This window comes from Pogonomyrmex barbatus, unplaced genomic scaffold (assembly GCF_055798465.1).
Source record: "Pogonomyrmex barbatus isolate J1 unplaced genomic scaffold, ASM5579846v1 scaffold1, whole genome shotgun sequence".
NCBI classification, from domain to species: domain Eukaryota; kingdom Metazoa; phylum Arthropoda; class Insecta; order Hymenoptera; family Formicidae; genus Pogonomyrmex; species Pogonomyrmex barbatus.
Window position 1 is genome coordinate 21,822,525 of NW_028297098.1, and position 13,376 is coordinate 21,835,900.

Consider the following 13,376-nt stretch of genomic DNA (forward strand, 5'->3'; position numbering starts at 1 on the left):
AAATAATAAACCCAAAATAAATATGCGCTTTATAGTTCTTTTCATCTTGGATGTTAAAGGAAAAAATTCTTTTGTATTATTTTGGTAAAGCAAAGAGAAATTCATTATCGTGGACATGCAATAATTGGAGAGAAAGTGTGTTTGTTCCAAGCGATTGCATCTTGATGACAAGCGACAATTTTTTTTCTCACAGATTTTCCTTCGTTCTGTTTTCTCTAAATAAGAGGCTACTTGCGTTAGATAGCTATCTCCACCCCATACCACTCTTGAGAGATAATGGGATTATAGCACGAGAGAGTTACCAGCCATATAAACAACTCTAGAACCGTCCGCGTGACGTCAATCAGCAAAACGACCTCCGTTTATTCCGTAATGTGCCGGATCAGAATGGCGAATTTAGATAGCTCGATGATAGAAGGTTTCTGCAACAATAATTTAACTTATCTTTTATCAACTTGACACAATTAATTTGAATTAAACTAACTCGAATAATTAAGCACAGAACTAAGTAATTAAAGCCATCGAAAATTCGAGCTGAATAAATACAAAAAAAAAATTAGAATTAAGTTAAATAAAACTTTTGCAATTTAAAACCAATACTTGAAACTTTCATAAAGTTTTGAATTATTGTTGGGAGATTGTTGAGTGCTCACGTCATAAAAATTTTATAAAGCGAAACGGATGCGATAGATCTGGAATGAATTGGAGTCAGAACACTTTTTCCGCTGCACTTGCGTCATTTCTGTCAACAATTCTTATTCATTTTTATTCATATAAATTAGTTCTTTTATTATAAAAATTTATAACATTGAATGCAATTGAGAAATTCTTATCAATATTCTTAATGTCGATTATTTCAATATTTCTATTTTTAAAACATAATGTGATTATTGAAATGCAGTTTTAATTTTATCCTGAATATCAAACTCCAAAGATTCAATCATCACACATTATCATATTGAAATATGATAATGTGTAACATTTATTTTTGCATATTCAATTTACATTAACAATCAACCTTGTATTTCTATTTCAAATTATATTTTACTTTTATCGGTCATCCGCGTTTTTAAAATTTATTTTTCTATCCTTTACATTGCTCTCTAAAATTTTGTTTTTCTTTCATAGAAGTGAAATATTTCAATTCATTATTTCATAACGTCCAATTTTCCTCATGTCTTTTCTCTTTTCAGTCCGTCACTGCTTCTTATATTTTCTGATTATCTGATTTTTCATGTTAATCTCACCTTTGTTTTTAAATTTTATAATTTTCTAGTTACATTTCATACACACGGGCTTAAAGTAATAAATAAAATATGTACAAAATGTTAAATACAATAATAAAGTAAATAATAAATTGTTTTCAAAAACCAAACTTTAACATAACAATTAACTGATTGCTGTAACTAGTGTTTAGATGCTTGCTTATGTGAAATTCAACGACTATGTTTTGACTGATTATGTATCTAATCCTTTGCCGTTCACAGTTGGCAAACTTTCCTTTTGTATTGTTTAGCTTACTATATGATATTATCATCATATTCGTATTTATTTAGTGACATCGTTTCAAGTCTTGTAACAGTTAGCGCGCTTCGTCACTTGCAATATATTTTCTGTTATGACTTGACAAATCTTATTAATGAAGCTTGTAATATGCATGCAATGAAGTTATTATTATTACTCTAGCATGCCTTTCTCATTTCGTCAGTGAATTCGCAATATAATTCGTGACAAGGAATATGAAATAGAAATCGATTTGTGAAACCAATCTGCTATTAATGCAGACATCATTCGGAGGATTTGAATTATAATGTGCTCTCGATATTCACTGAATTAGCGATTAATGCTTCTCGCAAATGCAAACCATCGCGAAGAATTTCGTTTGCATAACTCAATCAACACGAACGTGAAAATGACATATTTGTTTATTTAAAAGATGACAGATATTTTGATATTTTTTTCACGTTCTTTAATTTCGCCGAAATATCACGAGAGTTAGATTTCTTACTTGGATTTTGCAATTTTTTTTATAAAAATTGATTTTATAAAAATTTAGAAACAAGTTTAACGTACTTTTTATTAAGGCCATCTGTCTCAAAAATTGTGACCATCTGTCTTGAAAATGTCTTATTGGTTTTTTTCTCCTTGGCTGCATCTGTGTTACTCTTGCGCAGACATGTAATTTGGATAATGGTATTTTTACGACGAATTAAACTGTGTTCTCTTAAATGCGACCATTGAGGCCAGTTTGCAAATGCAATTTGCAAGTGGAAAATAACACAACTTTAACGGTTAATGTCAATTTCCGTTATAACAATAAAGAGGCAGAAAATGTATCTTTTTTTAAATAAGTAATTTTAATTTCCAAAATTTGTCAAAATTTTACTGAAGTGGATTTTATATTTGTGTACAACAAATTTTGTATTAAAAATAGAGCGATGTTAACTTTCAAAAACAAAAATTCTTTCGGATGCACTTTTAACTTTATTAAAAAAAACTAGTTTAATTTATAATTCTTATTAAAATTAAAATCAAAATTAAACAGTAGGTCAAATTTAATCGTATATATTAAAAAATTTATTTCAAAACATATTTTAAAATCTAGATTTATTAACTTAATATCATTGAGAAAAGTAACTTTTTGAATTTCTCGAAAGTTTTTTCAATAGTTCTGCCAAAAAAGTAATTTGTACAAAAATATTAAAAAGAGATAAATATCTCTTGATTATCTTGACTATGGAATAAGAATCAGGATTCTGTTTGATTAAGTTTGATTATCCCAAGGATCTTTTCGTCAAAGTCATTGCGCGAGAGCAAGATTATCAAACTAGATATTTTATGATGACGAAGAATTTGTGCGATAAAGAGAAACGATAGGCATATTTATTCTGTTAATTTCCTTCAAGGTCTTCAAGGTCTTCTCTTCCTACTTATATTTCTCCTTCGTCTTGCTTATCTATCTTATCTTGTTGACAAGAGTACGGCAGATGAATTTCTCGCAGACGAAGCGTAAAGGGTACATATCGCGGAGAGGTCGTTAGCATTCATCGGGAAAATCAAGGACGTTGACAGGGATTTTCTTCGACATATTGACATTAACGGAATCTTTCGAGACGTTTATTAAAATGGTCTCAAGAATCGGTCTCAATGATTGCGCTCGACATCTTGCGAATTAGGTTAATTTTTGCAATAAAGAAGAAAATGAGCAATTTCTCTTTTTTTTTTTTTTTCATTGTAGCATAAATGTTTTCATAAAAATAAATTTTACGATACTTTAAAAAGTTGTTGCATATAACTTTTTATCAAAATCCAAGAATAATTTTATGAATAATAATATTAATTTTATATGATATTTTACGCGCCATGATATTTTATGCACCGTAAAATCTTGCTCAAAATGTAATGAATATATTTTTTTTTTAGGATCGCAATGACATTATTCTCTTTCTGTCTAGGAAATATACATGGTATTCCTTTGCACTTTGCTGCACGTGATTTGTTTCGGCTTTCCCATTTGTACGAGCGATTTTAAGCTCTCTTATTTCCGTATGCGGACTCGTAATAGACATTATTTTCCTTGCTGTGTTCTAAATTGATCCTTTCCTCGGATGTTACAACGATCTTGATATAATTAAGTTCCGAGTCGGCGCGGAAGCTACCGCTTCTGCTATTCATCCTCGCAGTTAGGAGATTTTCCTGAGATTTTCACCGGCAGATTGGAGGGAGAGTAATTTAAGTTTTCGACGACGCGTCCGTATAATTTATCGTTTTACGCTTTGGAACTTAATTGAAGTTACGATCGTGACCTTACCGCATATGGCTTCGCGGTTTTCCGCGTCAAAACGCGGTATTGAGGGCGACTTTAATATCAGCTTTGAAAATCGATAACAGATGACAGGTCTGCACGAGCGTAATTATAATAATTACATGCTTGAGCGCGCAAATCACACGTAAATTTTATTCGCCAACTTTGATCTTTTATAATTAAAAAACCTAGTATAATTTCGATATTTTTATAAAAAAAAAACTTTTTTCTTTGATTTTCAGAATTGTACGATGGCTATGAAATTTTATGTAAACATTATTTTAAAATATATAACATATTATTTTAAAATATTTAATAAGATTAAAACGTGTCGTTAAAATTTATCGACAATGTTGATAATTAATTTAATTGTCATCTCTTCTTTGATAAGAATGCTGCATGCTCGAATAATTAATGCTCGAGAAATTCGAATAAATTCCGTACCAATGGCATTGCGTGAATAATGAAATTATGACTGTTGCTCATTTATCAAAAAATGCTGAAGCATAGTGTACCAATCATTACAATAGATGCTTTGCATAATGCAGAATTCTGCCGTTCGCGAGGTATGTAAACAGGCGAGTGTCGGCGAACATTGACAGTAAAAATTAAAAATTCACGCTCAATCAAGATCTTTGTTATTCTTCACACAGCATTTTGCACACTTTTTTTTACTCTTCGTTAAAGAATGTATAAAGTTAAAGAAAATTGGCTTGTAAGTATGGTTTGAGTACAAGCTTGCAACTTCGAGATGGCACAGTCTTAAAATTACGGACATAAATAGATAAGCTCATCTCACAGTTTAAAGTAGATTTCAATTTGGCAAAATTTTAATCCAAACAAAATGAAAGTTTCTTCATTTCTCAACTATTTTTTTTTTTTATTAATTCTCAAATTTGTTACAGTGAAGCTAATAAGTACAGCTTATTCGAAACAACTAAAAGAGATGATCCTCTGTTATCTACTTATAATCTTATAATCTTTCTACTCTCATATTTATAGTCTCATCTAACATAGGAATGGAATCCACTGCGAAGGATTGCTCCTGCGTCTGTATTTGATGACCACATTTTCCGGATGATGAGCACTCACAATGTAGAATTCGCATTTGAAAAGTCGTAGCGTTATACAATGATAATCCATCTGCATTGCCGTAGAGGCGAGGAAAATCTCCGTCGAAAGAAATGCGCGAATTACGATAGTAGATAATATTTCTGTATCTCCTGCGTTTTATACGACGTAAAGCGAGTCGGATTAAACAAAAATGAAAACGCGCAGGGAAAAACAGCAATCTCGCATTCACAAAATCTGCTTAATTCTTCTATATTTTTTATATCTTTTCATATTTTTTCATACCATCATTATTTTAATAAAACCATTTTATATTAATATATAAATATTAATAGAAATTTGTTACATTTATATAAACTGTTTTAGTCGGAATAACATTGTTTAAAAAAAAAATTAATTTTACCAACAATTATTTAACCAACGCGTTATTAACATTATTATATTATTGCTTAAGAAATATTATTTTCAATTGCCATTTAAGTGGTTGTTGTATTAAGAGAGGATGTTTGGAAAAATTTTTTTTCACAAGTCTAACTACTTAAAATCCACAATAGCGCACAAAGGCTCATTTTATTAGCGTTCCTTAATTATCGTGTAATTTTTATATTATTAAGAGAAAGAATAAAAGAGAAAGAATAAAAAAACTTCTAAGACGTTTTAAAACAATTATTTTGCAGCGAGTTGATAAATATGTTCATTGTGTTTGATCATGCGTATGTTTTCATTAGTTTTTATTGGTCTTTGAAGGTAGAAATCATTCCCTTCTCTCTAAATTATTATTATGTCTAAATTTCTGCGGTACAATAATGCCGTAAAAGTACTGAAAACGGTCAGATTAACGGCCGTAATTTTCTCTGATGCGACAATGAATAATTTACGCGGCGAGACGCGAGTACACATTGTATTTTCGGATGGCAGCATCGCTATTTCAACGTTTAATCAAGCAAGAAAGCACATTTTATCAGCGTTCCTCAACTATTGTGTGTCGAGGGGGCTTCATTTAATCAACAGAAGATATCGTTCTACTTATCTCTGCCGACTGTAATAGGTAAATGTTGCGCGTCAGACTTCTATACGTAAAGTACCATTTTATGCTTTGCGATAAGAACAATAAAAGACACAAGCTATGAGAAGGAACAAACGCGCCTTGCTGGAAATTATCTCGCATTATATTATATTTATTTGGTAATGAAGCATAAAAATGTTGTTACGCACCATAATTACATTAGCATTTTCCATTCATCATTGTCTCTTAGCTTTTATGGCAAAAAACATCATTTATATTAATAAATTCCGAATATAATATGTGTCTGTGAATAAAAATAGAATCATAATTAGATCAAACTTGCATTTTTAATCAATATATATATATATATATATATATATATATATATATATGTCAGTTTCTAATAAATATAATACAAAAATATATATATATATATATATGATTCATCTATTTTTGCGATTTTGATGTGCAACTGACAAGATTGGAAAAGCCAAATCTGAAAAGTAGCAGTACCATCAAGAGAGCAAGGGTCTCTTCGATCACACAGAATAGCATTCGATCCCTATCTCGTTAGAATATTGCGAGAGTAGATTACAAGTGAAGCTTTTGACGGGATGGTTACGAGAAACCGCGGCGTAAACCACGCTTCGGTACCACATACGAGGGGATCAAATCGTTAACATCGCGAGAGCCATTCATAGGGTATGACTGAAGGAGTGCCGGTCATGTTGTATAGGTGCGAGATAGTATACAAAGTATACAAGTAGTATACAATACATAGTATACAAGTGCGGCCTGGTTTACAACGGTAACACATTCACCTCGAGATTTACGAGCACCGACCACGGCAGTTCACTCTGCAATCAGGACTTTGCATAAATCCGATGGAATGCTGATATTCTCGATTCGAAATTACGCGATTACTTCGGCCCTTTTTATTCAGTAGTAACTTTGAGAAAGCCACTGCAACATTTTAGAATAGACGAGATCTGCGTAATAATTAACACAATAATTTTTTTCCTAACTTTTTCTAGGCGTCTATTGTAATTAAATTGTTTAATATACACGCAATACTTTGTATATAAATATTTGTTTACGGTTCTTTCAGAATTTTATGCAAAGAAAGACTTAAAACTATAAAATATTTCATTCAATGTATTAACATGAATTAAAATTATTGTATTCTGAAAGGAACAGTGGTATATTTTTTTGTTTTATGCAAAATTATTTTAAAAACTATTTTATATTGCATGTAGTAATAAATATATAATGGCATGTAGTTTCTCATTATTAAACTTTGATTTTAATTGTCATTTCCGATAAGTTGTTTTTTTGAACTTTCTCTATATTCTATGTGATTTAAATAAAATGTTAAAAAGAAATGTTCGTTGTTCAAATTTCTGGAATAATTCTTGCATAATTTTTTTTTCCGGTGCATTGATATTAAAAGAAGGAAAATGATTCTTTCGTTGTACATCATTATGTACCGATGCGTGTATCGAGAAAGATTTTTTGTTACAGTTTAACGATGCATGTTTACAACTGAGAAAATTTTAAGCGCTATAAAAAACACGATGTTTCTTTCAAGTTGCGTTTTCGTAAAACGAGAGTTTTCTTTATAATCTAAATTTACGTTATTCCCTCTATGTTACATCTCTCATGATATATTCAAAAATTACTTTTTCCAGACTAAAGTTGGTAAATATTCAAGAGTGTCAAAATTTATAATATTGGATTATATTCTTTTTATCATATTGAAGACAATTTTCATACTTTAATCTTAACATTGTTTTTTTGTCTTCAACGTCTTTATCTTCTAAACTTGATTAAATTTAAGTTTTAAATTATAAATGAAAGGATTAGCTTTTTTATCTTCTATTAACTTGAAGGCGACTAAATAATCTTCTAAAGAATCCTTCCAGTTAAATCACCGATTTTCCGCAAGATATTTGCGCGACGGTTTTTTAAACCGCCTTAATCTTCCATTTAATTCTACTTAAGCATATTTAAAGAAGCACAATTTTCCGTATCTGAAAATGAAAAAGTAGTTTGAATTAAAACATCTGAAGCGTGTCATTGTAATGATTTAAAAGATTGTAATGATTTTTTGTTTTATCAAAGTAATGGTTATATATTAACGTCATTTATTACGCATTATATCAAGTTATCTTTATAGAGTTTATAAAGTTTATAAAGTTATACCAATTTTAATAAAATCATTTTTATCGAAATTTACTAATTAAGAATTTAAAATATGTAAATCTATATACCTGTATTTCTCTAAAAAAAGCTGTTTAACAAAGCTTATAATACTTTTATCGTAATTTATAAACGCAACTGCTATTTCCTTTATATTTATTTTTTATTATTTTTTTTGTATTATTTTTTACATTTTATGTTATTGTTTTGTTCTTTATAATTTTTTGTAATTATTTTTTCTTTTGATTTAAATATAATATTTTTTATGTATTATCAATACCAGAAATTTCCTTGAAATTTCATCGCATTTCATTGATTTTTCGCATTTCTCGCACAGCTCTTGTAAATCAAAATTAGGATCTCAGTGCTACTTGTTGATATAAGCGAGAATCTATAAACCGTATATAACGTTAGCTCGTGCGTAAACCGTAAACTGACCAGAAAGTGCAATAACTCCGATTTAATAACGCGAACTTGATTCAGTAATCCGATTTATCTGAGGTAATCTAATTAGTACAGCTGCTTCATTGAAATTTTCCTCATTTAACTGAAGATTTACATTATTCATTTAAACATAATCCATAAGTCGCAATATGTAATCTTATGTTGAATCTTAAATCAAATCATGATGTTATTACCTTATTTAGAAGTACTCATAGTGCTCATAGAGGTACTCATTTAAAATATATAATTTAAATATAAATCAAACTCTTACATAATAAATAGTTTTACAAACTTATATAATAAGATATATAATTGTACAATTAAACAATTATATTAATTACAATTATTAATTATGTTAATTAAAATTATTAAACGATTGTACATATAATTATACAATTTGTTAATATAGCGTGATATTGATTTCAGTAATTTATCATCATCTCGATAAAAAATGATAAAGATTTGAATGACACAAATGTCACTATTAAACGTATAACAAAACTAAATTGCACATTCCTCACTCCTGAGCATTCCTGTTGACGGTGACTTTTCCGTTCGTTTCGTTTGCATCTAGCCACCTGGGAACTACAATTCATTTCTTTGTCCAAAATCGCGCATGTGAGACTCATTTGTCTTTCCGGAAGTTTATTTTCTCGTGGAAAAAGCAAGATATAATCTGAGGTAGCTCTGGTTACAAAATTCCACATCTATCTCATTTCCAAGATAAAAACAATGCATTTAGAGATTAACTCTTTTTACAGAAAGATTCTTTTGCGGAGACGTTGTCAAGAAACGGAATAATCCGGTTTCAGGTTGGATTTTATCTGTCATTGTGCGAGACTTTACTAGAAATATATTATGCTTTCTGTCATAATTATCGTTTTATCTACATTTTTATTTTATAACTGAAAGCGTTTTCATATTCGAAAGATAATCCTTAAGTACCACTTTCGAAATAATAGTGTGTGAAACTGTTCTCGTCATATAAATGATAAGATGTCTGATTGCACCCCATTTTCCCTTACGGAACAGCCATTTCTTCCGCCGTAAAAGTTCACCAGGAGATATGTGGGTGGAAAATGCGTTTGCACTATTTTTAGTAGCGTCTCTGACGCACAATGATTTTTCCAGCGAATCGCTGCGTCCGCCTCGAATTATGAATCGTACGAAATAACAAAGCGCGAAATTTTTGCGCGATTTCCGAATGTTCATGCGTGCTCGCAAAAATTATTTCAATATTTAGCGAGAGAATAGAATATATTTTTAGAAACAATTTAAAATAAATCAATAGAATGATTATATATATATATATATATATATATATATATATACACACACACACACACATACACGCGCACACACATCGATAAGTTAAAAAGAATTATATTAAAAATAAATTTTATGAAGGAAGTAGAAAATAATAGAGTGACTTTTTCACGCAAAACAAATGTAATCAAACTGTGTGTCAAACTATATTTATTTTAGTGTTGCGTATTGTCTCGACAAATGTACTTTTGTTGGATTTTCCGAAAAATATTGATGAAAAGAAACATTTTACAAAAAAATAGTGAAGCGAATTGTATTTTTATTGAAGATGTTCAATTTCTAGTATAAGCAATCATTTTGCATTTCAAATTGCATTAAATTTCAAGTTTCTGGTCAATTCTTGGACTCGTCGAAAATATTATTAATTTATTTCATCAATATAACATATATTTTAAGTACAAAAATGAATTCTAAAGTTTCAAGAAGACATAAAGAAAAATAAAGTTATGCAAGGATGTTAAGAAATGACAATCTAAGAAAAAAAATCAATGCCTAAACTAATTATTTATATAAACATTTTTCAACAAGTTTTATGAAAGTAGTTATAATTCAAGATAGATGTCATTCTAAATCCTAAGCGTAATGAAGAATGAAATTGCTAAACAAACTTTAAAAAAAAGCATGCTTTTTTCTCATTCCTCCTATCACTGGAAAATTTATCAGGAAGAATTTCCCATACACTTTTCCCATATTCATCGTACGCGCATTAAATTATGTAAGTAGTGTTCATTTGCATTTTCTTTCGATAATCTCAACTCCCATCATTTCAAATTTCACCGTAGTATAACCCTAACGGCAGTTATCTTTCCGCCCTTCTTATTTCTAACATGAATGTTTAAAGGACACTTTACATGAATATTTAAGACTTTGAGTATAAATATCGATAAATATATTTTTAAATAAATTATATTTATTTGTCTTGTATTTTTGATATTTTAAATGCCTTTAATTGAGGAAAAAGCGAAATTTCAAATAAAGCATAATTTTATATTAACTCGAGGCTGCGGATTTTTATGGAAAAATCCACTACTAGATAACAATGCATCAGTTATTGAACATGTATATATAGATACCGTAACTCTAAATTCATACATCCCTGTTGGTACCTGATACCTTTTTATCTGCCGTCGCTTTTCTGAAAATGGAAAAACGGATGTGCTCAATAGACCCTACAAATGGACGAAAAAAACTAAGAATCGATCGCCAGAAGCTCTGTATAAAAAATACAAGATTGGACAGTATTTTTCGCTTCACATTTAAATCGCCGTATCCGCCATAACCGTAAATTCGCGCATGCATATTCTTCCCACATAAATTCAAAAGTTTGACGGAAATTATTTGTCAATGTCGGTAATGTATCTTTCATTCGTATTTTTTTTTTTTTTTTATGCGGGAACCATTTTTGTCACTTTCTTTTGCGCGGATTTTTCTGCGGAGCGATAATTTTTTAAATCGTATATCATTATGAATAGTAGAGCAGAAAAGCTCGATGCGCGCGTGCGCGTGCGCGACCTCGCAAGCTATGAAAAAGCTTTCTTCTGATTTGCGTATATACGTGATAACCATGAAATTGATCCATGAGAATGTGACATGATATTTTGCATATCTAGCATTTTTTTACAAATTTTTTTACAAATTTAACATACTTTTTGTATGCAGTTTACATAAAATGGAATCTTATAAATTTATAAGATTTTAGTTTGGATAAAATAGATTTTATAAATTTATCTAAGAGAATTTTGACACAATAATTATATATACAAAAATTTTCAAAGTGGAAGAAATATATATATTTTGAGATATCCTGTATACATGTCATAAATCTCTTAAAAAAGCTGTTGTCGTAAATGGCAAAGCGGATTGCAGACGAAACAACATTCCCTGTTTTTGGGATAAGCTATTTCGTATACAGCTCAGACAGATTCATTTTCGTGCTCTATCAGTATCCCTTTTTGTACTACAGTCATTTAGCTGATAGCGTATTTTCGCAATACGTAGTTCGTAGGAAAAAAACAATTGAGATCTATTGTGATTAGCAATGTTTAGGAGGTCGGAAATGGGAAACAATATCGCTGTGATTAATGAACAAACTAAAAGGTTTGATATAAGCATTTATGCGCTTTCTTTCAAATTAGATGTAGACGAAGAACGTAAAATTGACGTAAAAACGATGAAAAATGCAAAAGCATAATACATGATCACACATAATCTATAAAAATAATATAAAAAAAAAGAAAAATATAAATTTTTCCATATTTTGTAGTTATAAATTTCACATGTATTTTAAGTACGTCGTACCTGAAATGTTTATAAATAACATATCAAATGTTATTTAGAAATCGTCACACAATAGAAATGTCACACGATCGGAAAACGATTAAAAAGGAAAAAACAAATATTTCGTACGTCTATAAAAATTTCATACGAGTATTTGATATTCCTATATGAATTAATTATTCTATGAAATATTCTTTGATAAAATCCAAGCATTGTAATAAACGGAAAATATTCGTTCCGCACTATTCACAGCGTATATGTATATTTGTAAATTTTATTAGTATGAGAATGCTTCTTTTGTCTTTTTGTTTTTTAGTAAATGAAATGCGATACGATAGATTGTGTAGCGTAAGCAACAAGCGCAGTAGTTAAAAAGAGAAATTAAGTATCAGGATTGTTTCTCGTTGTTCGTACGATGCGTAACAAAGCGAATTTGAAGAAAATTCAACTATGCAGAAGTTTTGCAGAATTTTTTCGCAGGAATTTGCTTTAATATCTGCATATTTGCACGAGAGGGTTTCTGCAAAATTCATTTCTGAGAGGCTCTTTCTATGAGTATAACCGTGAAATAACCTAACACGTTAATTTTTAATAGAGTCGTTGCAGCGGGATTATCCTATTTCGCGAGATGCTTCCTTTATTGACATGTATGCTCGCACGATCTTGCGATATCCAATACGAGTTTGTGCATTATGTTGGTTATTCCGTGTACTGGGCGATCGAGATAATCCGGATTTAGTAACGCGTATTACAATACGTTTACATTAACGTACGCAGATACTACACGCTGCGGCGCTTCGTCGGCGCTATTTCATTGTAATTATCATCGCCCCTGGCAAAAGCATATATTTTATCGCCAATCGTAAGTCAAAGGAACTACATGAATAACGAAAATCGATACACACATGATTTATAGAAATATGTGTGCATATAATATACGTTAGCTTCTCAAATAACTCCGGGAAGCAATCGCGATTGCTTTATGAAATATGTTCTTTAAAGTAAATATCTCTGTTAGTTAAATTATTTGGTTTCGATGTATATCAGTTGCAAATATCGATTCTTAAACAGAAACCAAATTTAACGTGTTTTAGATTCAATCACAAAAAGTAAAATTAAAGTAGTTAAAATAAAGTTTCGTAATTAAATAAAGAATAATAACATTTTATTGCTCATTTAGAGTTTCACGTCTACTCTGCCAAAATTGTTTACCTTACAATTTTATGAAATATGTCAAAAGGAGATATC

The 13,376-nt window shown here is 29.9% G+C and overlaps 2 protein-coding genes across 11 annotated transcripts in view; one reads left to right on the forward strand and one right to left on the reverse strand.

Moving 5' to 3' along the window:
* Nucleotides 1–13,376, reverse strand: part of FMRFaR (FMRFamide Receptor) — a 47,460-nt gene that overhangs the window by 21,800 nt on the left and 12,284 nt on the right. For 3 of the 10 annotated variants that reach the window (XM_089085443.1, XM_089085440.1, XM_089085435.1), the window contains exon 2: nucleotides 303–422. The exons of the other annotated variants lie outside the window; for them this stretch is intronic. The gene's annotated coding sequence lies outside the window, so the exon portion shown is untranslated. The remainder of the gene's footprint in view (nucleotides 1–302; nucleotides 423–13,376) is intronic. 10 annotated transcript variants of the gene reach the window in all.
* The window catches only part of LOC105422867 (uncharacterized), a 73,485-nt gene that overhangs the window by 9,328 nt on the left and 50,781 nt on the right, over nucleotides 1–13,376 (forward strand). The gene's annotated exons all lie outside the window — the stretch shown is intronic.